Source organism: Callorhinus ursinus, unplaced genomic scaffold, assembly GCF_003265705.2.
Source record: "Callorhinus ursinus isolate GAN/ISIS: 27379988/994484 unplaced genomic scaffold, GSC_fseal_2.0 scaffold25, whole genome shotgun sequence".
NCBI lineage: Eukaryota > Metazoa > Chordata > Mammalia > Carnivora > Otariidae > Callorhinus > Callorhinus ursinus.
Genome location: NW_027397087.1, coordinates 4,531,539 through 4,558,535, shown reverse-complemented (window position 1 = coordinate 4,558,535; position 26,997 = coordinate 4,531,539). Strand labels below are relative to the sequence as shown.

Genomic DNA, 26,997 nt, shown 5'->3' with positions numbered 1-26,997 from the left:
CATGGAGTTAGACACATTTTTTAGCACGAATGAACAGAAATGATCAGGCTCCAAAGTAGCATAGGGATGCCTTTATGTCAGAGAGAAGTTATATATTTGAATCCCGTCCTTTCTTTTATAATTCCTATTCCAGACCATTTAAAGAAGTGACAAATTTCCCAAACATGTCTCCAGACGGTTTGTTACGACAGAGTTCTGTTCAAATTGGTCACTTACTGCTTTGTAGTGATTTAGAACCCCAGTTTCACCCTTAAGGGAATTTGCTAGAGTTGTGTTTTCCTGAAGTCTTCAGTAGTGTTTCTTACGAGATCATTTGTGTAGCCCTCATAACCACTTTTTCCCAGAGGGTATCTTTGACAAAATGATAGCCAAAACAAGCCAGCCTTTATACCATACTAAGCTAAATAAAATCTTTCTTTGTTCTAGAAGTTTGGGATAATCTTGAGGATAGTGAAACTTGCCTGGAAGTTTACCAGGGAAAGAGTTTGGAAAGTAAATATTCAGTTCTGTTTTCTCCAGTAGATGTCACTTTCTGTACATAGGATATCAAGATATATAAGATTCATAGTATTCCTTACAATGATGTCAAAAAATAACTTTGAGTTTCAGCTATACGTAACAATTTTTTAAGCTTTTATTGGTATTTTCTAGTATTAGAAAACTTAAGGAATTGTAAAGGCAAAATGAATGCTATTAATTGTCTTACCATATTTCTGTCTAGCTTTAGCAATGGCCATTAAGCATAGCACGTGACACAGTATTGCTAGTGCATTTTCAACAGTTACAGAAAGCTAAGTATTATTCCACATCACAGCATAAAATTAATTTGCCAAAAACAAATACGGTTGCTGGGTAAATAAGCAGTCATTAATAATATACTGCATACTTACCAAGAATCTAATTAAATATGAGTTCATGTAAACTATTATGATTTCAAGAGTTATTCTTCCTTGGTCCTCTATATCATTTTGATATTCACATCGGCCTCATATGTCTGAGAAAAAAATTTAGTTCTCCAAAGTGCTTCACTGTGTAGCAAGAGATAGCAGCCTTGGAATGAGAGAGAGAGAGAGAAAGAGAGGAAAGGAAAAGAGAAACAATTATAAACCTTAAAAATAGCATTTTTATGACATCCAAATGTACAAGAATGAAAATCAAATGATGGAAGAATATTAATAGTTAGAATTATATTCTTCCTAAAATACTTCCAAAATGCTCTTTGCATTTCTAAACATAAGCCTCATTATGCTGTTCTATTTGTATTCCAACGCAGTTGAATTTTATATTTGAGTTGTTTTAATAGATGACTTTGAAATGACAGAGGAGAGTACATTTTTGTTTCTTATTGATCGAAGCAAGATTTTGCTTGTAGCTACTATAACTTGAAATAATAGGAAAGGCTACAGAGGCTTTTTAAAATGTTGATGTCTGGGTCACATCTGATTCAGTCGTTGTATTGACAAATGTGATTTGATAATTGCCAAATTAAGCTCAAGAGAAAATTAGTTAAACAACTACTTTTATTTTTAGATGCTTCAAACAAAAGATACGAAGTTTGGTGGCAAATAATGATAGGGTGCTAGAACAAAAATTTCCTAAGTAGGCAAAATGGGCATGTAGCTTTTACAAAACAAAGGAATCTATCTGGTCATCAAAATAAACAACATCCAAAACAGTCTCTTTGGGTGTTAAATATTTTGTGCAGAGAGTAAACCCAAAGAGCTGGATTGTTATCTGAGGTAAAGATTTCTTGACATGTTAACTGGGAAGTGCTACCATTCTTGTGTATCCTTGGTTAAAACAAAGAGATTATAGGCTTTGAGTAATATAGGGATTTAGAGGCTTTCACCTTTAGGCTACTGATTCAACTTCACTTCAGGATGAGGAGATCTAAATCCTGAATGTACCCAGGCTGTGTAGTTTACTTTTAATTCAGCCTGAATTAGGATCCCACTTCATAATAAAGCCTAGGGCATTTTTTTTAGCGATTCAGAGCAAATATGGTTGCCAAAAGAAAAATAAAAATTGAATAGGAAGAATAGAAAAAAAACACAAAGTAACAACTAAGGTGAGTTCCTGAGGAAATAGATCCCCTTGGTATCTCTGCTGAGCATTTTCAAGAATGGTGTCACCTTTCCACCACTGTCAGTCTTATACTAGTTTTGATCAATAAATATTAATCTAGAATTTTGAAAGGAAATGATGCTATGGTAATTAATCATTTTTGGAAAATGAGGACAACTCATTGAGATCATGTGGCCACATTACTATGCTTTGATTTGAACTCCAGGAAGAGCTATGCAAAACCCACACCCTTACCAGTTGCCTGTAGTCTTTTCCTGTGTGAAACAAGAGTTGGTGTTTCACACAGCCTGTTTGCACAGCCAGTAGCACTCAGGCAGGAAGTCTCTGGGAGAGTTGAAATTCCTTAGCACCAGACTTAAGTCTTTTTCTGTTTTTATACTTCCCTTTTCCCTATAGTACTTAATACCCTATTTACTTAATAGATTGGAGCAGAAAACTCAGGACACTTCGAGAAACAGTCCATTGCTTGGGGCGCCGGGGTGACGCAGTCAGTTAAGCCTCCCACTCTTGGTTTTCGCCCGGTCATGATCTCAGGGTCCTGGGATCGAGCCCCACGTCAGCTCTGTGCTCAGTGCAGAGTCTGCTTGAGATTCTTTCCCTCTCCCTCTCCCTCTGCCCCTCTCCCTGCTTGTGCTCTCTCTCTCAGATAAATAAATAAAATCTTAGAAAAACAACAGTCCATTGCTTAATTCCACAGCCCTAACATTTTAAAAAACAATGATTTCTTTACCATTATTTGAACCATGTCTTGTAATTCTCTCCTTTGAATAATTTTATCAAATATTAAGTGAATTCAAAATAATATTTATAGCATACATATAAGTAAATAGGATAGACATGTACATTCTTTACCCAACTTAGGAAATGAAATGTACCAGTACTTTTGTAACCTTGAGCCTCTCCCAACCTCCTTCTTTCCGTTTCTTTCCCTATAGATCGCATCATCTTAAATTTTGTGTTAATCAGCCCCTTGTTTTTCTCTCCTTTTAAAAATAATATAAATGGGGATTTGACTATTGACTGTTTAAGAGTACAATAAAACGTTTGAGAAAGTTGATGCATGTAAGCAGTTTTGATCAGTTAAAAATGTTTATTCAGTCAAGTTGGCCTGTATTATTTGCATTCTATTATGAAATATCAAAATTTTATAAATGTAAGAATGTTTTTACCTGCATATATGACTAAAATGTTATACAGTGCTCTGCACATAAATTGCACCTTTAATAAATGATGCTTTCAAATAAATAAAAATAAAATAAGTGATGCTTTCAAATCATATAGTAAAAGGCTAGATTCTAGAAAGGATTTCTAAGGAAATGTATTATATAGCCTTTTAATTTTTTTTTAACCCCTAAGTTTTAAATGATTTCCCTACCCAAAGATAAGATTAGGGTCTAGATAGACTGATTATTACATGCCTGAGTATATTACTAAGGAAAAGATTCCTCAAATTACCTGGCCACCCCACCAGCCCTGTCTTGAGATCTAAAGATGAGCAAGTCCTAGAGGGGGAGTGGAAGATGTGTCCCCAGATCCTCGGTGAGAAGGGACTGGAAAATAACAGGGAAGATGAGACCAGAGGATCCCTGAGGCATCCTGCCCGGTCATCTTCCTTTTCTCCTGCATTCCAAAGTAGACCACACCCAGTTTACAACCAATACACAGCAGAACCAATTCTGTTGTTACTCAGCAGCAGAGTAACTCCAAGTATGTACCTGCTTCTTTTTTCTTCTGCAGACCATCTTCCCCGGACACATAGGCACATCCCGTTGAAAGATCGCATATCAGTGCCACTGACCCTTGAATTACCTTTCTACAGCTTCAGATGGGACATCCATTTAGCATTTAGGAGAGTCTAAGTCAAAGTTCACTAATAAGGTACAGTTTATTTCTATTTTAAAGGAAACATTAGATGATAACGTAGTTTGTACTAAAGTTAGAGTCTCCTAAATTTGTATATGTTATCAGCATAGGTATTTTTGATTTCTGTTTAAAGTTATTAAGAAGTGTTCCAGGCCTGAACTCTAAAAATAGGAAAATGAGACATTTAAGGCATCGGTTGTTAGAATTGTGAGTAAGACCCTTGATAGATTGATTACTTAATGGCAAGTGTGACAAGTGTGACAACAGATTGAGGAATAGCATTACCACCTCAGTAAAAAATAAACATGAATATTACTAATGATTAGTTTTTTTAATATTTTAAATAATTTTGAAGGCATCAAAGATGTTGAAAACTAATATTAGTAGATTGAAGGTTTGTGTCTTTGTCATAATACCACTTATATATCCATTCAATATATTTCAAAATTATTTTAAGTTTCTTATCCTTTAGTTTATCTTACTGCCACATTCATTCCCTCCTTTTTGTTTCTCCACAGCCACCTTACAAAGTCCTCAGGCTCTCTTTTGCTTGAACTCTTTTCTATGTCTTCAAAGTTTGCCCTTCAAATAATTTTACATGGCACTATCCAGACTAAGCTTTGTAAACCAGAGTTTTTCTGTTTATGTTCTCTTTTGATTAGTTCCAATTTTCCATGGAAATAATTTCAAATGCCTTAGTATGGTATTTAAGTAAGTCTTCTACTGGGGTACCTTGGTGGCAGCCAGTTAACCTTCCAACTCTTGATTTTAGCTCAGGTCATGATCTCAGCGTTGTGAGAGTGAGCCCTGCGTTGCTCTCCACACTCAGTGCAGAGTCTGCTCTAGGGCGGAGTCTGCTCCAGATTCTTTCCCTCTCCCCTCCCCATCTGCTCATGTACTCTTGCTCTCTTAAAAAAAAAAAAAAAAAAGTAAGTCGTCTACCTAATTTTCCAGCCTTCTCCTCAAGTACTACAAAATCTGTATAACTTCTCTATCTAATATGTAATCATTTTTGCATACCATGAAGTCCCCTTCACCTACAATGCTCTACCTTGCCCTTGTCCCATTCTCTGTTTTTGTCTGAAATCCTACTGCTCTCCCAAACTCAAGTACTGATTCTATGTACAATCCTTCAATTAATCCCAAATCCTTAGAGCTTCTGAAAGCACTTTGATCATGCTCATAATCTAGTATTAATCACATGCTATTTCATATTTTAATTTTGAAGGGAAATAGGTCTTATTAACCCCCTTTCTCCCTGGATAAGGTTTATGCATGAAACCTCCTTAAATGGAGCACAGTATATGTTGCATTGAATTGAATGGTTGAATATATAAGGCAAAAAGAGAGCCACTATCATCTTTTATCAGGGCCTTGAAGAAAATTACTTGATGTAATTGAGTAATTTGTTATAAGTTTACTGCTCTTTATATTTTCAAAGTACATTCATTCTGAGTATTTCAAAATCCCAAGAATAGTGCTGGATTGAGAATTCAAATACAATTAATATCCAACCCCTGACTTCTAAAAGCTCAAGACCTAACAAAGAAGATGGACACCAAAATACAATTAACTATAATACAATGCTATAACTATCCCAGAAAAGGTTAGAAACAAAATGACCTGAAAGCACAGAGCAATTAATTCTTGAAGACAGGAGATGGTAACAGTGTGGACCACCTTAAGATCTTTGAAGTAGACCTTAAAAGAGAAGCAGCTCTTGGATAGATGATAAAGAAGCCCAGCCTGGAACAGCCATGTAGATGGTGCTTTACTCAACTTCAAGGGCATCATTCAGTTAAACTACAGTGTATTGGTGCCCCCTGAAGGTGTGCAGCAAGGTGGCCCAAGGAAAGAGCAGAACCAGCCGAGAGATGTGAATGCCATGTTAAGTAATTGTCTTGACATCACTCATAGTTCAGTTAAAATTTTACTAACATTTCACCTTCCATTTTGTCTTTTCTAGGCCTCCCTTCTGTAAGGTTTTAGGAATTTTTTTACAACCTCTATTTTAAAGGAGACGCCAAGAACATGACAATTCTTGTTACCACAACATTCACTGGGATAGTTTTCGAGCAAAATAAGTTGCAGATCAGAATTAGCAAAAATAAGAACTCTTAGCAATCATTTTAAATTCAATGTTTTCAAGTTAAGTCCCGTTCATCAAATTAAATTTTCCTAAGATCAGAATGCAAACAAGAAAAAAAGTGTTAGTCTTTGCCCTGATTTTCACCAGCTAGTCTTTCCTCCTCCCTCAAGACATGCTGGTTTCTCATGGCCCTATGAATTCAGAAGCACTGTTTGAAAATTATTGCTTCTAGACTCACCTCTTCTTTTAATAATTGAGAAAGCAGAGATCCAAAGAATTTGAAGAACTTTGTATAAGTTCATAGCAGCACTTAGTGGCAAAATAGGAAACAGAAGTCCCTTAACTGCCACTCTTTCAAGATAAAATTAATTCTATTTACATGGCAAAATGAGCATGAGGTCCAAGGGTCTCCCAAAGTGACATTTGGGATAGAGAGAGACTGTTTCTTTTTCACGATAAGACAAGACTTCATTGGAATTCAGTAAGTCGGTGTTAAGTAACTCAGAATCGATGCTAAGTCTTTTATTTTATTCTGTCTTTCCTTCATTTTGAAATTGAATTACCAGAAATGACAGCCACCAGGCCCTCTAGCTTCTTGATCCTGGACAAGGGAGATGGTTAAAGAAATTCATCTCGATGATAGCATTGGCTAATCAGACACTTTTGTGCTGTAGAAATCAAAACTCAAGGTATTATCTCCCCCAGTTTAAAAAGGCAGGAAAAAAACCCAGTGATTTTCCTCTCACCTCAAATTGCAAGGAAGGAGAAGAAAATGTCTAAATTGCTTGGCTGGTCCAACATATTGTATTTTAATTTAGAGACTAAGCAATTTTTAAAACTATATATACACATATATATGAAGAAGGACTTAATCAAAATAATCAAATATGTAGGTGTTGTAAATTATCCTCCTTGTCAAGAAAGTTTAGTAACTATGACCAAATGGAACTAAAATAATGTTGGAACTAAGTAGAAGAACAAAATAAATGGAGGTACAATAGAGAAAAAAATGGCATTTGTCTATGTAGACAGCTGCTACTGGCAATCATTAAATCAAATATTATAGCTAAGCAATTTAAATGAAATTGGATTATTTAAATAGTCTCATCCTATATCATGACAAAACATTTGCTGAAAGGAGTAACAGAAATACTTGTTTATTAAAATCAAATGAGTTAATAACACTTGGGAGTCAAGAAATTTTTAGCTATAGGGGTGCCTGGGTGGTTTAGTCATTAAGCGTCTGCCTTCGGCTCAGGTCCTGATCCAGGAGTCCTGGGATCGAGCCCCGCATCAGGCTCCCTGTTTGGTGGGAAGCCTGCTTCTCCCTCTCCCGCTCCCCCTGCTTGTGTTCCCTCTCTCGCTCTTGCTGTCTCTCTTTCAAATAAATAAACAAGATATTAAAAAAAAAAAGAAATTTTTAACTACAGAACCAAAATAACAAGGTATGGTTACAAATACAAGGCTAAACTTGAGCTGAATCAATACTGATAAATTATAAGTGCAGATTTCACATAAAAACATTAAAAATTACCAAGGCCATTGCTTCTGGAAGTTATGGATATTCTTGACTATTAATAGCACACAAGTCATCTTCGCTTCTTTCCTAACAGAGCAGGGAATTGGAGACAACGCAAAATTCTCTCTTTCTAATGATACCACATCTGGATTTCACCTCCCAAATCTAAATGTCTGCCCTAAAGCATGGCCCAGTGAATAGATATAGATTAATTTTCTAAACAGACCACAATCCCCCAGCCTCTTCCACAATTAGTGTTATTGTGCGCCACAACTTTCTCGTGATGTCACTAACTTCATCAATCATCCTAGAAGGGAGACCGAACACAATAAAGAGGATGGCAGAGGAGAACATCTTGGAGAAATACTTCATAACTTACAGAGAGTAACCCAAAGAGACACTTCTGAGAAAAAATAATTGGAAACATTTCTGCTTCAAGTCCCTAAACAAGTCTTTAATTTCTAAGTCCTACTTTTTCAGGTATCTCTCCATCTTACACACGTGTGTGCCCACGCACCCACACCAAAAGCCACTGGTACAAAAGAACCAAGAACAAATTAATGACTAGTTACTGGCTGGGCAAAATGAAAATATTTTATTTACATTACAAGGTTGCCTATATTTTATATCTCAAATTATTTCAAAGTATTCTTACAAATTGTTCTTATACTTTGAATTCATCTGCTTCCTTCTAAATAGAAGAGTATTCATTAAAACTTTGTTCACCAATGGAAGTTACTTTGTCATGAAGGGATTTAAGAGTTGAGTCATTATCTAGTCTTGTATGCTAGATTATAACCTTTATTTTAGAAAGCAACTCTAAAGGAATTGCTGTCTATTGAATTCTGTTTAGCAGAACAAGCAAGGACACTTCAGACATAGCTTAAAACTCTGTCTCTGAAAAGGAAACTTTGTCTTAGGGGGAAATATGATGTCCAACCACTCTCTACCTGGCTGGTATCCAAGTATATGATGAATTAGAAAAATATAACACACAAAAGGAATATTTATGTGTCTTCCTCCTTCATCAGATACACAGTATTTTTTCTCCCATGTCACAAAAACTGTAACTACAATTTACAAGTGTATATGAACAATCAAATTGCTATTGATTTAGCAATGCATTTCTTTGATGTCCCTTGCCTTAACCTCATTTATAAAGCTGTTTTGCATTATTTCAAACTGTCAATGATTTGTGACTCATGAATATTCAAATCTAATTTGCACTTACCTTTTTGGTATGCAGGCTTACTTGCAATATGTCTCTACATTTGCCCTTTTGTTTTGTATTTATTTGTGGATTGTTTTATTGAAATAATACTTCTTTAAAAGCCTAGAAAGTCCATTTAAAAACAACAGAGTGTTGATGATTGACTTTTCTTGATCTCAGTATCAGGACACTGTCTCTATATTTTGCTACTTAGCAAGTTTAGTCATTCTGCAAATGTGTCTCTAGTATTAAAAAAGCCATTAGCCCAGTGATGGGTGTTAAGGAGGGCATGTATTGCATGGAGCACTGGGTGTTATACGCAAACAATGAATCGTGGAGCACTACATCAAAAACTAATGATGTACCGTATGGTGACTAACATAACATAATAAAATTTTAAAAAATAGCCATGCTTTTGCTGGTTGATAACATTTTCAGTGAGATGGGTTTAGTTTTACTGGGTGATGTGTCTCTGGGAAAGAGTCAACAATTTTTAGATGAACTTGAGCCTTACCAAAAAGGCGGGGCGCCTGAGTGGCTTAGTCGGTTGGGCATCTGACTCTTGGTTTTGGCTTGGGTCATGATCTCAGAGTGGTGGGATCGAGCCCTGTTTCAGGCTCTGCACTCAGTGCACAGTCTGCTTGGGATTCTTTCTCTCCCTCTCCTGCCCCTTCTCTCTCTCTCTCTCTCTCTCTCAAATAAATCTTAAAAAAAAAAAAAGGAAGGGAGGAAGAAGGAAAGAAGGAAGGAATGAAGAAAGGAAGGATTATTTCTGATAGAAAAACAAAAAGTTCATACAGAATTGAGCCCTTCATGTCAGTGTGGATCAACTTTTCCACTTACAATGTGGAATGTAAGAAATGAAACTTAATGCTCTCAAGCACTAAAAAACCCTTTTAGATGATGATAGCTAAAAGAGACATCCAAGACTTTGTGGACTGTTGGCATGTCACGAGTGATTGAAGGTCCAAAACAGCACAGCAAGGAGCCACCTGCCTACAGAATGGGCAGAGTTTCTGCTTATAAAAACCTGTTCAGGAACAAATGGAAAATGTTGTGTGAAAAAAAAAATGGAGTCAAGAACATCTCTTTTGTAATTGATTTCTGGATTCAACTGTGATTTCTAAGACCATCCAAACAATTAAATGCCCTACTTTGAAAAAAGGAAAATATTTATATTTTCATGCCAGGAGCTAAAATAGAAAAATAGTTAATAACATTTACAATGCAGTAGCTGTGTATTTTCCTAATTGCATCATGTTCAATTTTTAAACTACCTTTTAAGCTAAAAAAAATCGTTGGTCACCTACTGCTGCCCATCACAAAATCAGGTTGTCCCCACATTCACTAAATGACTCTATAGGAAGGATGGATGTCAGTGTCAGTGCATATCCCATCTAGCCAGCAACACATTTTCCTTTTTATAAACTTCTCATTGTCCCTCAGTTGTACATATTCCCTCAGGTAAGGTGATCTCCTTCCAAAAGCTACTAAACTGATAACTGATCTCTTTTGTAGTCTTTTTTTTCCACTTAGAAATCAAGTTTTTAATTACTGAGAAAAGATTCTGCAGCCATGATATTTTGTTGCTTATGTGTGCTGAAGCAAATGTCCTTTGTCTAAAAGAGTTTGTAATGTTTTCCCAACTTTATCATTTAGTTTATGATACTGATATCACTCTTATTCCCTCCATTCTGAAAACCAAACATCACAGATTCACTGGACCCAATCAATTATGCTACCCTAAGCTGTCTACAAAGGAAACCCCTCAACAGGATGCTATTGTTGTCCATATAACTAAGTGGTTTATTACATCCTGATCTCTGACCCATGAATCGGAGGACTTAGCTCTAGGCAAAGTCTGGGATATAGAAAATGGTTGACAACAAGGATTCTAGCATTATACTCCTTGATTATACTACTAACTGTGTTAATTAGAGCGAGTTGTCTAATCTCTGAAAGGCTTAATCTCCACATCGGGGAACTGAGGGCAATAATAGTATCTACCTGAGGTGGTTATGAAGATTAAATGAGAGTATTCAAATGCAATGTTCAGCACCCCTGTCAGTGCTCACTATGGAGCAGCTATTTCCGAAGCCCGGTGTTTGCCAGAAGTTGAACCCAGTTTCTAGTCAGTTGTATTTTAAAGGTTGTATTCTCATCTCTCCCATGTTTCCCCTATTTTGTATCTGTAACACAGAGTGTTTGCTCCTAACTCCAGGACTGTGTCCTCTTTTAATCAGTGGCTATTTCAGGACTCCCGGGTAAGCCTTCTGCAAAGACATACAAATGGGATGTGAGGGGAAGGGTGCTGGAGCCTTCTCAAATTATTTTCTGCACATGTCTTCCCACAACAATATCCAAAGAAAGAGAAATAGGCTCTCTTGCTCTGTGTTGTTGTGGGAAGATAGGAGACTCAGAACTGCTGAGGACATCTGGCTACCAGCCTGAGGATAAAGTTGATGCACATAAGAGGGCAGAGCCAAGAAAATTGAAGAGAAAGAGAGATGCCCCACCTCTTGCCAATGGCATAGCTTTATTCCCTTATTGCTTAAGCCAGTCTGAATTAGGTTTTCTGTTACTTGCAGCCAAAAACATTCTAACGGATTCAGAGAGGCAGCCAAAAACAATGTTTTTTACATATTAACTCAGAGCACAAGACTCATTCATAGGAGCAGAGCAGTCCAGTGCCTGAGTTTACATAGGCGTATAAACATGTTGTAATTGCTCCTGCCTTTTCTAAGTCACTGGCCCAGCCACATCTCCGCAATGTGTCTGTCTCTCCGAAAACAGAAAAGAGAGTCAGAGTGATCTTCCAAGATTTTTCCGGTCTCCTAAATAACCAGCAGAACCCTCGAAATGCTCTTTTTGCTTTGAGAGGAATAGAATTCAAAGCAAGAGTGCTACCTCTGACTTGCTGCTGTAACCCCATCTCAGATCCTTAGGTTGCACAGTTTCAGTGCTCAGAAATGTTCTCTGAATTTTACATTGTTTGCATTCTAGGAAATCACAACCCGTAGTAGAATGGCACCACATGCATCTAATCCAATGGCATGAAGCTTGAGTGAAAATCAGTTTTTGATTTGTTATATGGTTTTATGTTCCTATTTCAAGCTGACCAATTTAACCTGGTGTACGTGACCTAAAAATAAGTTAACGCCTTTAAGCCTGCCTCATTTTGCATCTTTATCACAAGAGTTATTCCAGTTTGCTTGAGTTCTAAGAAAACTAGATTGAGTTGTGTGATCAAAACAAGTAATACCCAACTAAAAATCAAACAGTGAACTATTTATGGTACCAGATCAGTTTAGTCTTTCTCTGTCCCCTCCCCACCCCATCTGCCCCAAGCTATCCATGATTTAATCTTATCAGGAGCTCTCAGGATTATAGTTCCAGTACTTTGAATAGGCAGTAAGAGGAGAGGTCAGGTAATTCTCTGTTGCCCTAGATCATATAGAACCATAGATCTGGAGACATCCTTAGATATTATCTGAAGGGTCAGCCACAGATAATGCCAGAGACGTGCCGAGGGCCACAATGCTGGAAGCAGGTCTTTTGACTCAGGTCAGCATCATTTCCATCCACCCTACTATGCCTCTCATATAGAGTGGCTTTTAAAAGATGTATGAGTGAATACATTACTCATTTTAATCTTGGGGCAGCCCTTTGTTGCTTAATTATCTCCATGAGACCTAAGTATAGTCTATCTTTATGGTTATTTAAAAATACTACTTTTTATATTTCAAGATACAGAAAGTCAAGTCACTGGCCTACCTTGCTGTAAGTTTCTTTAGAGCATATAAGAAAAAGTCCTTTCTTGTATTCCTGATATTAGAATAGAAGTAGTAAAGATACATTTTTAAATTTATTTCTTTTAATTCCAGTATAATTAACAGTGTTCTATTAGTTTCAGTTGTACAATACAGTGATTCAGCAACTCTATACAGTACTCAGTGCTGATCACAGGAAGTGTACTCTTAATTCTCATCTATTTATCCCATCCCCCCACCCATCTCCCCTCAGGCAGCCACCAGTTTTTTCTCTATAGTTAAGAGTCTGTTTTTTAGTTTGTCTTTTTTCTTTGATCATTTGTCTTGTTTTTAAAATTCCACACATGAACTCATATGCTATTTGTCTTTCCCTGACTGACGTAGTTCACTTAGCATTATATCCTCTACTTCCATCCATCTTGTTGCAAATGGCAAGATGTCGTTCTTTTTTATGGTTAATATTCCATGGTGTGTGTGTGTGTGTGTGTGTGTGTGTGTGTGTGCGTGTGCGTGTGCGCGCACCACCGCTTCTTTATCCATTCATTTATCATTGGACACTTAGGCTGCTTCTATAATTTGGCTGTTGTAAATAATGCTGCAGTAAACATAGGGGCATGTATATCTTTTCCAATTCATGTTTTTGTATTCTTTGGGTAAATACCCAGTACTGGAATTACTGAATCATATGGTAGTTCTATTTTTAATTTTTTCCATGTGGTCACGCCAGTTTGCATTCCCACCAACAGTGCACAAGGGTTCCTTTTTCTCCACATCCTCACCAATACTTCTTCTTTCTTATGCTTTTGATTTTAGCCGTTCTGACAGGTGTGAGGTGATATCTCATTGTGGTTTTGATTTGCATTTCTATGATGAGTGATGTTGAGAATCTTTTTATGTGTCTGTTGGCCATCTGTATGTCTTCTTTGGAGAAATGTCTGTTCATGTCTTCTGCCCATTTTTTTTAAAAGATTTATTTATTTGAGAGAGAGAGGGAGACAAAGATCATGAGAGTCGGGGGAGGGGCAGAGGGAGAGAATCTTCAGGTAGACTCCCCGCTGGTGCAGGGCTCAATCTCATGACCCATGAGATCATGACCTAAGCTGAAACCAAGAGTCACAAGCTTAAACTCCTGAGCCACCCAGGCGCCCCTTCTGCCCATTTTTAAATTGGATTGTTTGGGGGGAGCTTGGTGTTGAGTTGTATAAGTTCTTTATATATTTTGCATATTAACCCCTTATCAGATGTATCATTTGCAAATAACTTCTCCCATTCAGTAGGTTGTCTTTTAGTTTTGTTCATTGTGTCCTTTGCTGTGCAGAAACTTTCTATTTTGATATGGTCCCAATAGTTTATTTTTGCTTCTGTTTCCCTTGCCTCAAGAGACGTATCTAGAAAAATGTTGCTACAGCTGATGTCAGAAAAATTACTGCCTGTGTTCTCTTCCAGGATTTTAATGGTTTCAGGTCTCACATATGGGTTTTTAATCCATTTTGGGTTTATTTTTGTATATGTATAAGAAAATGGCCCAGTTATTTTCTTTTGCATGTAGCTGTCCAATTTTCCCAACACTGTATGTTAAAGAGACTATCTTTTTCCCATTGCATATTCTTGCTTCCTTTGTTATAAATTAATTAACCATATAATCATGGGTTTATTTCTGGGCTTTCTAACCTGTTCCATTGATATATGTGTCTATTTTTGTTCCAGTGTTCTATTTTTATTCCATACTGTTTTGGTTATTACAGCTTTGTAGTATATCTTGAAATGGGATCGTGACACCTCCAGTTTTGTCCTTTTTCAAGATTGCTTTGGCTACTTGGAGTCTTTGTGGTTCCATACAAATTTTAGGCTGATTTGTTCTAGTTCTGTGGAAAATAATATTGGTATTTTGATAGGGATTGCATTAAACCTAGATTATTAGATTATTATAAAACTATTATAAAATTTAGATTGCTTTGAGTAGTATGGACAGTGTAACAATATTTGTTCTCCCAATCCATGAGCATGGACTATCTTTCCATTTGTTTGTGTCATCTTCAATTTCTTTCAACAGTGTTTTACAGTTTTCAGACTACAGGTCTTTCATCTCCTTGGCTAAGTTTATTCCTGGGTATTTTATTATTTTTGGTGCAGTTGTGAATGGGATTGTTTTCTTGATTTCTCTTTCTGCTGCTTCATAATTTGTAGATATACAACCGATTTCTGTATATTGACTTTGGATCATGTGATATTATTTAATTCATTTATCAGTTCCAGTGGTTTTTTGATGGAGTCTTTAGGTTTCCTATATATAGTATCATGTCATCTGCAAATAGTTAAAATTTTACTTCTTCCTTACTGATTGGGAGCCTTTTATTTCTTTTTCTGGTCTGATTGCTGTGGCTAGGACTTCCAGTACAATGTTGAAAAAAAGTGGGTGAGAGAGGACATCTTTGCCTTGTTCCTGATCTTAGGAGAAAAGTTTTCAATTTTTCACCACTGAGTATGATGTTAGCTGTGGGTTTTCCACATATGGTCTTTATTATGTTAAGATGTATTCCCTCTAAAGCTCTCTGTTGAAGGTTTTTGTCATGCATGGATGTTGTGCTTTGTCAGATGCTTTTTCTGCATCTATTGAAATGATCATATGTTTTTTAATCCTTTCTTTTGTTGATGTGATGTATCGTATTGATTGATTTGTGAATATTGAACCACACTTGCATCCCAGGAATAAAATACCACTTCATTGTGGTGAATGACCTTTTTAATATATTGTTGGATTTGGTTTGGATTTTGTTGAGGAATTTTGCATCTATGTTCATCAGAGATGTTGGCCTGCAGTTCTCTTTCTTTTGTAGTGTCTTTATCTGGGTGTAGTACTAGGGTAATGCTGACTTCATAGAAAGAATCTGGAAGATTTCCTCCCTCTTTTATTTTTTGAATACTTTGAGAAGAATAGGTATTAACTCTTCTTTAAATGTATGGTAGAATTCAGCTGTGAAACTATCAGGTGCTAGAATTTTGTTTGTTGGGAATTTGATTATTGATTCAATTTCACTGTGGGTAATCACTCTGTTCAAATTTTCTATTTCTTCCTGATTCAGTTTTGGAAGGCTATATGTTCTAAGAATTTATTAATTTCTTCTAGGTTGTCCAATTTTTTGGCATATAATTTTTCATATTTTCTTATAATCCTTTGTATTTCTGAGGTGTCCGTTCTTATTTCTCCTCTCATTTCTGATTTTGTTTATTTTAGTACTCTCTCTTTTTCTTTTTTTCTCTCTCTCTTTCTTCCTTTTCTTTTTCTTTTTTTTTTTTTATGAGTCTGGTTAATGCTTTATCAATTTTGTTGATCTTTTCAAAGAACCAGTTCCTGGTTTCATTGATCTTTTCTATTGTTCTTTTAGATTCTATTTCATTTATTTCTGTTCTAATCTCTATTATTTCCTTCCTTTACTGGTTTTAGGTTTTGTTTGTTCTTCTTTTTCTAGCTTCTTTAGGTGTAAGGTTAGGTTGCTTATTTGAGATTTTTCTTCTTGGGATAGGCCTGTTGCTATAAACTTCCCTCTTAGAACAGCTTTTGCCTCATTCCAAAGATTTTATTTTATTTTATTTTTATTGTTTTAAATTTATTTGAGAGAGAGTGTGTGCAAGTGGCAGGCAGTGGGGGAGGGAGAGAGAAGCAGATTCCCCGCTGAGCAAGGAGCCCGATGCGGTGCTTGAGCCCAGGACTCTGAAATGAGGATGCCCCTCATCTCAAAGATTTTAGACCACTGTGTTTTCATTTTCATTTGTCTCCATGTTATTTTGATTTCCTCTTTGATTTCTTGGTTGACCCATTCGTTGTTTAGTAGTATGTTATTTAACTTCCATGTGTTTGTGATCTTCACAGATTTTTGTCTTGTGGTTGAAATCTAGTTTCATAGTGTTATGGTTGGAAAAGATGCATGGTATGATTTCAACCTTTTTTAATCTGTTGAGACTTGTTTTGTGGCTTAACATGGGATCCGTTCTGGAGAATGTTCCACGTGCACTTGAAAAAATCTGTATTCTGCTGTAGGATGGAATGTTTTGAATATATCTGTTAGATCCATCTGGTCTACTGTTTCCTTGTTGATTGTCTGATTGGATGATCTATCCATTGATGTAAATGGGGTACTAAAATCCCCTACCGTTGAGGCACCTGGGTGGCTCAGTCAAGCATCTGCCTTCGGCTCAGGTCGTGATCCCTGGATCCTGGCATTGAGTCCTGCATCAGGCTCCCTGCTCAGCGGGGAGTCTCCTTCTCCCTCTACCTTTCCCCCATGCTCATGATCTTTCTCTCTCTAATAAATAAATAAAATCTTTTTTAAAAATCCCCTACTATTACTCTGAGAAACAAACTGAGGATTCTAGAGGGGAGGGGGTTGGGGGAATAGGTTAGCCTGGTAGTGGGTATTAAAGAAGGCACATATTGAATGGAGCACTGGGTGTTATACGCAAACAATGAATCATGGAACACTACATCAAAAACTAATGATGTAATGTATGCTGATTAACATAACATAATAAAATAAAATTTAAAAAAATAAAAAAAATAAAAATCCCCTACTATTATTACATTATTATCAGTTACTTCTTTTGTTTGTTAATAGGTGCTTTATATATTTGGGTGCTCCCCTGTTGAGTACATAAATATTTACTATTGCTATATCTTCTTGTTGGATTGTTCCCTTTATGATTATGTAGTGTCCTTCTTTGTCTCTTGTTACAGTTTTTGCTTTGAAGTCTATTTTGTTTTCATCACTTCACTTTCAATCTATGTGTATCTTTAGGTCTGAAATGAATCCCTTGTAAACAGTGTATAGATAAGTCTCACTTTTTTATCTATTCTGTCACCCTTTGTCTTTTAAGTGGAATATTTAGTCCATTTACATTCAAAGTAGTTATTGATAGGTATGTACTTATTGCCATTTTGTTTCTTGTTTTATGGTTGTTCTCGTAGTTCTTCTCTATTCCTTTCTTCTCTTGCTCTCTTCTCTTAGTTTGCTGGCTTTCTTTAGTGATATACTTAGATTCCTTTCTCTTTATTTTTTGCTTACCTATTACCAGTTTTATTTTATGTGGTTACCATTAGGTTTATATATAACATCTTGTGCATATAACAGTCTATATTAAGTTGATGGTTGCTTAAGTTTGAACTCATTCTAAAAACACTGAATTTTTACTCCTCTCTCACCCATGTTTTTCGTATATAATATCATACTTTTGTGCATCTCTTGACTGATTTTTATAGATATATTTATTTTTACTGCTTTTGTGCTTCCTACTTTTCTTACTCCTACTTATGGTCTTTCCTGTCCACTCAGAGTCTCCTTTAACATTTATGTAGGGCTGGTTTAATGGTTATGAATTCCTTTAACTTTTGTTTCTCTGGGAAGCTCTTTATCTCCCCTTCTGTTCTGAATGATAGCCTTACTGGACAGACTATTCTTGTTTGCAGGTTGTTTTTTTTTCTTTCAGCACTTTGAATATATATATCTTCCATTCCCTTCTGACCTACAAAGTTTCTGCTGAAAAATCAGCTAATAACCGTATGGGGTATCCCTTGTATGTAACTGTTTTCATTTCTCTTGTTGCTTTTAAAATTCTCACTTTATCACTACTTTTTGCCATTTTAATTACTATGTGTCTTGTTGACCTCCTTGGGTTGATTTTGTTAGGGGCACTCAGGGACTTCTGGATCTGGATTTCTCTTTCCTTCCCCAGGTTAGGGAAGCTTGCAGCTGTTATTTCTTCAAATAAATTTTATGCCCCCTTTTTTCTTGCTTCTCCTTCTGGGATCCCTATAATGCAAAGGTTATTACACTTGATGGTGTTGATGAGTTCCCTAAGTGTATTTTCATTTTGTGTTATGTTTTTTTCTCTCATTGTTCAGCTTGATTGCTTTCCATAACTCTGTCCTTCAGGTTGCTGATCCATTCTTCTGCTTCCTGTCGTCTACTATTATTCCCTCTCATGTATTTTTAATTTTAGTTATGAGTTCTTCATCTCTGATTGGCTCTTTTTTTATTTCTTTGTTGAGGGTCTTGCTAAGGTCCTGCACTTTTTTCTCAGGTCCAGTGAGTATATTTATGACCATTACTTTAAATTCTCTATCAGGTGTATTACTTACCTTCATTTCATTGAGCTCTCTTGTGATTTTGTACTGTTCTTTCACTTGGGGCATAGTCAGCTGTCTGCTCATTTTATCTAACTCTATTTGTATGAGCTAGGAAAGTTAGCTACATCTCCTGCTTTTGCAAGTTGTTGCCTTAGGAAGAAGAGGTCCTGTGGTGCACTGTAGTGTAAAGCCCCCTTTTTTACCAGAACCTGGCACTTAAGAGGTATCTCCAGTGTGTGTTGCATTCACCCTGCTATTGTGGCTGAGCCATAAAAGATGTCTGCCCCCAGCCCACTGCTGGGGCTATAGTTGAACTGGTGTGTGTGGTTATCTTCCCCTCTCCCTGGGGCAGGAATCACTTTGGAGTGGTGCTGGCCCCTGTTGGGGCTTCTTGCACAATGCCATGCTTTTAACGCCACTTTGATATACTCCTGTTGAGGAAGGGATGGAGGGGGCAAGTTCACAGAAGAACACAGGGCCATGGCACACTGTTAGCAAGCTAGGTGGAGAGGAGCCACAATGTGCTGGTTCCTGCAGGTGTACGTGCATCTAGGTTGGGAGTTGAGGGAGAGAAATGACATCCATAAGCTCTTTTGTTCTTGGAGAAGTCTCCCAAAGATCTCTGCCCCTCCAGCATACCTTCTGTGATGAGTGAACAAATCTCTTTCCCATTTAACAGATATTTTTCAAATTGCTGCTTCTATCCTGTATTTCAGCAGGGCTGTTTGTTGTGCTGTCTTTTTAAGGGCAGGTACTCAGTTTTCTCTCACCCTCTTTCAGAGCAAAGCCACTGATTTTTATCCAGGTGTTAAGTCCCACTGATTGTCAGAACTCAAGAAAGTAAGCCACTCTGGTTTTCAAAGCCAAATGTTGGGGGGATTTATCATCCCTGTGTGGGTTCCCCATGCCTGGAATGCCTGGTGTGGGGTCTTCTCCATGTTTGCAGTGGCCCTCCTTCCCTCAGCTGGCCTCACAGTTTAGCTTGGTGCCTGCCTGTGTCTCTGCCCTTCATACTGTTTTTGATGTAGCCTCTTCTCCATGTTTAGTTATGGAGAATCTATTCTGCCAGTCTTCAGGTCATTTTCTGGGTTATTTACACTGATGTGGGTATTATATAGTTGTATCTGTGGGACAAGGTGAGTTTAGGATCCTTCTGCTCTGCCATCTTCCCTAGAAGTCACTAGCGATATGTGTTTTTAAGTGTGGTTTTCTTATTGGCACTCCTATGATGAGACTCGATCAGCTGACATTGGCCATTGTGACTGTGCACTTTCCGCTCGTCACATGGAGTATACATATAGCCCTCAGTGAGAAGCTCCTTTGTCCATATGACAAGTATCAATCCAGAAACTGACAGTGGAGACACCTTGGCTAGTTATAAACATAGGAAATTTTTATAGAAGATTTCAAAACCCTAGACTAGGAACACTTCGGTAAATTCATTCAGATCCTTACCTTAATTTGTTGAGGTACCTTAAAAATTATTTTTCAAAGTCTGCATTTTCCTAACTCTGAAGTGAGAATAATTATATTGGTCATATATTTGCAAATACTGCTGCAAGAACTAGGAAGACCATAAAACACATACTTTCATAGATTCATTTTGGTTGATCTTATATACATATGTGAATTTCATAAATCATTTTGACAAAATAATTATACACATGCACAGTTTTTAAAATGGTTTTTCGAAATCAAGTGATTCCGAGTAAAAATTCTGATCTTTTCACAGTGGGTAAGTATCTCTAGTTTGAAAGCTTTTGTTTAATTCAAAGTTGAAATGGAATCCCTAAAGAGAACTATTTGATTTCCTTTTTTAAGAAATATTTCAAAACCATCCATAAATCAATCACAAGTGAATCAACATCTAGAATCCCTGAGATTAGTGATCGATAAGAAAGCAACAGGATGAAATTGTATCCAAGTAACTTTTCCATGATGTCTTCTCTTCTTTACTGATCATCATCAGGACCATCCAAGCATCCAATTTAAGAAATGTGGAAAAGCACAATGTAACTCTAATAGTCATAAAATATTAGCAATAAAAAAGTGAACATGTGTAGAGTTTGAAAACATCGATGATATAGATAAATTCATGGGAAATTATAACTCAGAAAGGAGTGGATTTCAATATTGCATCATAGTTATTAAAGAAATGTAATCAGTAATTAAGAATATTTTTTAAAAAGAAAACCAATATTATTTTAGAGTAAACTCTCTCAGTTTTTTTAAAAACAGAAAATTTCAGAGCGCCTGGGTGGCTCAGGTGGTTAAATGTCTGCCCTCAACCCAGGTCATGATCCCGGTGTCCTGGGATTGAGCCCCACCTCAGACTCTCTACTCAGTAGGGACCCTGCTTCTCCCTCTCCCTCTGCCCGCTTGTGCTTGTGCTCTCCCTCTCTCTGTCAAATAAATAAATAAAATCTTAAAAATAAATAAATGAACAGAAAATTTCAATCAAAAATGTATCAATTTGTGTAGAGAGTAAAAATGAGGAAACCCTACCTAATTTTAATGCATTTTATGAAGCCAGTATAATCTGGTTACCAAGAATAGGTAAAGATGATAAACCTAAGGAAAAAAGAAAAGGAAAGAAAAAGGGGAAATGACTGGCCATTGTTTTGCATCAGTAGAAATTCAAAAATCCTAAGCAAAATTACTAATCTAAACTGTGTATAATATAGTATCATGATCAGCTTGAATGTAATTCAGAAATGCAATAGTAGTTTAATGTTAGAAAACTATACATGAAATTTCTGACAGTAACAGAGTAAAGAGGGGGAAATGATCATTTTATTACATATAAAAACATCATTTTGGGGCACCTGGCTGGCTCAGTCAGAAGAGCATGCAACTCTTGATCTCAGGGTTGTGAGTTTGAGCCCAGTGTTGGGTGTAAAGATTACTTAAATAAATAAACTTAAAAAAATCATTTAACAAAATTTAACATTTATTTAAAGAAAAAAAAAGCTCCTAAAAGACTAGGCATGGGGAGGGGGGTGTGGGTATTATCTAGTTGTATCTGTGGGACAAGGTGAGTTTGATGAAGATTATTATCAATTCACCACAGTAACCAGCACTCTTAATGGAGAAATGCTAGAAACACTTGTTTAAATTAGGAATGAGGTAATCATGGCCACTATTTAAGAATGCTTCTTTTCAAAATTGTACTGAAGATCTAGTGTTAGAAAAGGCAGTAGGACCAAAAGAAAAAGTGGAGGAGGTGGAGGAAAAGAGAAGGGAGGGAGGAAGGGAGAGAGAGAGAGAGAGAGAGAGAAGAAAGAATTAAAGTTATAGGATTGGAAAGGAAGAGATAAAACTGTCATTTTCTGAAGACTATATTATTATCTACATTGAAGGCCCAAAGAATTTATAGACAATTGATATATGAGAGAGATGGACTGAAGATCACTAGGGAAGCAGTTGGGTTCGGGATGAAGTTTATCCATACAGAGAAAATGAAAATGGATTCTTACCTCACTCCTACACACAAAAATCAATTCCCTGTTGTTTAAAGAAAAGTACAAGAAGAAAAAACAATCAAATTTATTAAATAATTCTACAGAAAAACATCTTTATAACTTTAGGACATGAAAGAATCTTTTATACCAGACACAAAAAGCACAAGCTATAAAAGAAAATATTGATACATTAAACTCCAATAAAATTTAAAACTTCTGTTCATCAAAACACATCTCAAATAAGTGGAAAAACAAGCCACAAATTGGAAGAAGGTATTTGCAATGCATAACTCATAAAATCAATAATAAAAAGGCAAAAACCCTCAATAGAAAAATGGGGAAAATACACAAACAGGTATTTCCCAGAAGAGGAAATATGAGTAAAGAATAAGCATATAAGATGCTTGGCCTCATTAGTGATTCCGAAAATGTGTGTTAAAAACTATAGTGAGATCTCTTGTTATGCTCATCAGATTGGAAAGAAGGAGAAGGAGCCGGGGGGAGGAAGGGGAAGAGGGAGAGAGGAGGAGAGGAAGGCAAGCAGAGGAGGAGGAGGAAGAGGAAGAAAGTGACAAAATTGCCAACTGTTAGAAAAGATGCAGATCAATAGGATACTTTACATACAACTAGCAGGAGTATAAATTAAAACAATCACTAAAAAGTAATTCACGTTATCTTGGAGAGTTGAACATTTGAATACCAAAACATTTGGCAATTCACTCCTAGATTTATACTCTAAATCCAGAAAATTCTTTGCTCATAAAGATCAAAAGACACATACCAGAATACTTATGGCAGAACTTTTTATAATAGTAACAACAATAAATATGGTACCAACTCAAAAAGGAAAAGATAAATAAATTGTATTATATTTACAATGGAATAGCAAGAAGAAATAAAAAGGAATGAACTGTTGCTACAAAAATATTAATCTTAAAAATGCAATGTTGGGGGTGCCTGGGTGGCTCAGTTGGTTGAGTGTCCAACTTTTGATTTAGGCTCAGGTCAAGATCTCAGGGTTGTGAGATCAAGCCCTGCATCATGCTCTGTTCTGGGCATGGAGCCTGCTTAAGATTCTCTCTCCCCCTCTCCCTCGCCCCTCCCCTCCTCCCCCTCTCTGGAAAAAAAAAAAAAGATGCAATGTTGAATGAAAAAAGAATCCAGAAAGACTACATTGAGTGTAATACCATTTTTATTTTTTAAAACAAGGCAAATGAAAGTGTATTGTTTAAGAATATATGTACATGTAAATACAGAGTTTGTAGAGAGAGGTTAAGATGACATATATTAGTACATATTAATAATATAGGTTATATGTTATATATGATTTATATAGTTTTTGTAGTATATATATATTTATTTCAGGAATACATGCATATAAAAAACTATTTTTAAAAATTCAGGATGGTAATTACCCCTGGAAGAAGCAGCAGAAGTTCCCTTTCTTAAGTCGGTGGCACATTCATAAATGTTTCTTTTATTCTCATGCTTTGTAACAGCCAAATATGTTGCATATATGCTTTTGTATGTAACAAATATTTTACTAAACATAAAAGGAAGAAGATAATAAGTGGTCATTCTTAAAAACAGGGTAATATTGACTGAGAGAAGGGAATAACAAAAAAAAGAGAATATTAGAAAGCTCATGCTAGGGCCGCCTGGGTGGCTTAGTCATTAAGCATCTGCCTTTGGCCCAGGTCACGATCTCAGGGTCCTGGGATTGAGCCCCGCATCGGGCTCCCTGCTCAGCGGGGAGTCTGCTTCTCCCTCTCCCACTCCCCCTGCTTGTGTTCCCTCTCTCGCTGTGTCTCTCTCTCTCTCACTGTCTCTCTCTCTCTCTCTCTCTCTGTCAAATAAATAAAAATCTTTAAAGGAAAGAAAGAAAAAGAAAGGAAGGAAGAGAAAGGAAGGAAGAAAAAGAAAAGAAAAAGAGAAAGAAAGAAAGAAAGAAAGAAAGAAAAAGAAAGAAAGGAAAAGAAAAAGAAAGCTCATGCCAAGAATCCTTGGTTTCGGTGAAGGAGAAAGTGAAGGTATCTGGAAATGAGAGGGTGAGAGTAGGGAGGGGCTTCTGAGTGGTTTGTAGAGAAAGGAGAAAAGGAGGAAAGGAAAGAAAAAGGAAGGGAAGGGAAAGGGATAGAGGGTTAGAGGAGAGAGTTATTGTCCACAGAAGGAGTAACCACAGAAAATGGATAGAAGAGTAACCTTAGCTTCAGGAGGCCAAATGAAGTTCAGAACATAAATATGAAGTTGTATGTATTCAAGACTTCTCCCCTCAGCCAGAGGAACAGAAAATGATTGAGGATTAAGATAAAAATTATCATGGAGGTTGTGACAAAGCGTTCACAAAGTGCGGCGCCTCGCCAGCTCAGTTGGGAGAGATGGGACTCTTGATCTTGGGGTTGTGAGTTCAAACCCCATGTTGTGTGTAGAGATTACTTAAAATAAACTTTTCTAAAAAAAGATTTTATTTATTTGAGAGAGCGCAAGAGGGAGAGAGTGGGGTGAGGGGCAGAGGGAGAAGCAGACTCCCCGCCGAACAGGGAGCCTGATGCGGGGCTTGATCCTGGATCTCCGGGATCATGATCTGAGCTGAAGGCAGACACTCACTGGACTGAGCCACCCAGGCACCCAAAAAAATAAACTTTTCTTAAAAAGTTCAAAAAGTGGGGCATCTGGGTGGCTCAGTAGGTTAAGCATCTGCCTTTGGCTCAGGTCATGATCCTGGAGTCCCGGGATCCAGCCCCATGTCAGCGCCCCACTCAGTGGGGAATCTGCTTCTCCCTCTCCCTCTGCCCCTCCCCACTTGTGTTCTCTCTCTCGTCCTCACTCTCTCTCTCTCAAATACATAAATAAAATCTTTAAAAAAATTTCTTAATTAAAAACAAAATAAAAAGTTCAAAAAGCAAGAGAGGCTTTGGATGTTGACTTAAATAAGTTCATATCCTTCAGTCTAAGTCCAGGAATCCATTCTGAGAAAATAATCCTGAGTTGTGAAAAACATTTATGCACAAAAAAGCTCATTACAGAATTGTATATAAAAAAGAAAAAATAAATTAGTGCCCAATAATAGTATAATGGAAAAGTGAATTATAATACTTAATGTAATCGATGATATCTAGGTGGATGGTCATAAAGAATTTACATGCTTAACTAGGATGAATATTTTATACAAAGTACAATCATAACTACATAACAGACACTATGCATAGAAAATACAAAGAAATACACTAAAATGTTGACAGCAACTGTTTTTAGATACTTTGTGGGTGATTTTTTTTCATTTGTCTACTTTTCCACATTGTCAAATTGTCTTTAGTGAGTATATATTACTTTCAAAACAGAAAATAAATTTAAAAGATACATTTCTTATTGCCTTAAACTGGGTGGAATATCAAATAAATCCTGATGTGACTAATGGATTGGCAGAAAATGATCAACAAACCAAAAGTCACCATGAGAGTCATAATGAGGAGAGAATAATTTGTTTTAATAGAGGATAGAGGATAACAAAGTGGTAGATTAAAACAAAAAGCAAAAAACCCTCTACATTTGAAATCGTGAAAGTAATTTTAAGTTATAGATATAGCTGTAATTGTGGATGGCTAAAATAGATATGTACATACACACATACACACAAACACACACACATACACACCCACACTAATGTAAATAGGGGTGGATTTTGATGTGAGGTAAAAGAGAGTGAACCAAGTGAGATGATCAGGGTCAGTGGACAAGAGCAACTTGAATGAGTAAGCCAGAGTTATATAACTTTACATTTTGGACTTCAAAACAGAGACACAAATATTTAGCAGCATTACCATGGCAAAGTAAATTACATATTTAGGTGCCACATTTAGCAGTTACAGCTGAGATGCAAATGACCACCACAAATTCATTTTGTTATAAATATGTAGAAATAACCTGTTTAAGTTATGTTATATTTATTAATAGGTCCAGTTTTATATGAATGCATCCTGGATTCTGAAATAAATGGTCCTACTTTTATTTTTTTTCTCCATGCATAGATTCCAATTCATTTTTCAAAGTATATGTTTATATCTCACATAAGCCTGGTCTAACTCATTATATAAATAAGGCCTCATTGGTAAAGTACATTAAGCAATCTTCTTTGAAGGTAGCATTTTCCAAGAAGCCTGTGTAAAATATCTTTTAAATGTATCCCACTTTCCTGCCATACATTCTAGTCACTGAGAGAAACATTTAAATTTTTCTGAATTTCCACATATACCTCAGCCAACCTGCCACAGCAACGTGCAATACATTATTACATGTGTGGTTTTTGTTTTACTACTACTAATATTTATATTAGTAAGAGCTACGTATTAATAAACTGATATCATCAATACTTTGGAAGGATCTGGAAGACTGGGATATAATTGGATTGAGACAGACTTCTCTTTGCTAAGACTCACCTTTGTCTCAGGAAAGCCTCTTCCGCCGGTGCTCCCTAACCCACACAGCCTCTTCAAGGATCCCATAGTAGCCTAGGCGTATTTCTCCCACTCTTCATACTCCCACTCCAAAATCTGTTGATACACCTACCTCTTTGTCATTCTGTGACCCTGTTGAAGCAGAGAATATAGTTAGTTAATTTTTATATGTTCGCACCCGTAAGAATTCCTGGAGAATATTTTTTGTTTAAGATTTATTTATTCATTTGAGAGAGAGAGAGAGAGAGAGAGAGAGCAGAGGGAAGAGGCAGAGGGAGAGGAAGAAGCAGGCTCCCCGCTGGGCAGGGAGCCCAATGTGGGGCTCGATCCCAGGACCCCGGGATCATGACCTGAGCTGAAGGCAGACACTTAACTGACTGAGCCACCCAGGCGCCCCATTCCTGGAGAATATTACAAGCTCAGTG

At 36.7% G+C, this 26,997-nt stretch overlaps 1 long non-coding RNA gene across 1 annotated transcript in view; it reads left to right on the top strand.

The window, feature by feature from the left end:
• The first annotated feature begins 3,853 nt into the window (after positions 1-3,853).
• Positions 3,854-26,997, top strand: part of LOC141369983 (uncharacterized) — a 35,066-nt gene continuing 11,922 nt past the window's right edge. Inside the window, exon 1 of the long non-coding RNA XR_012373594.1 lies at positions 3,854-3,963. This is a non-coding gene — a long non-coding RNA (uncharacterized lncRNA). The remainder of the gene's footprint in view (positions 3,964-26,997) is intronic.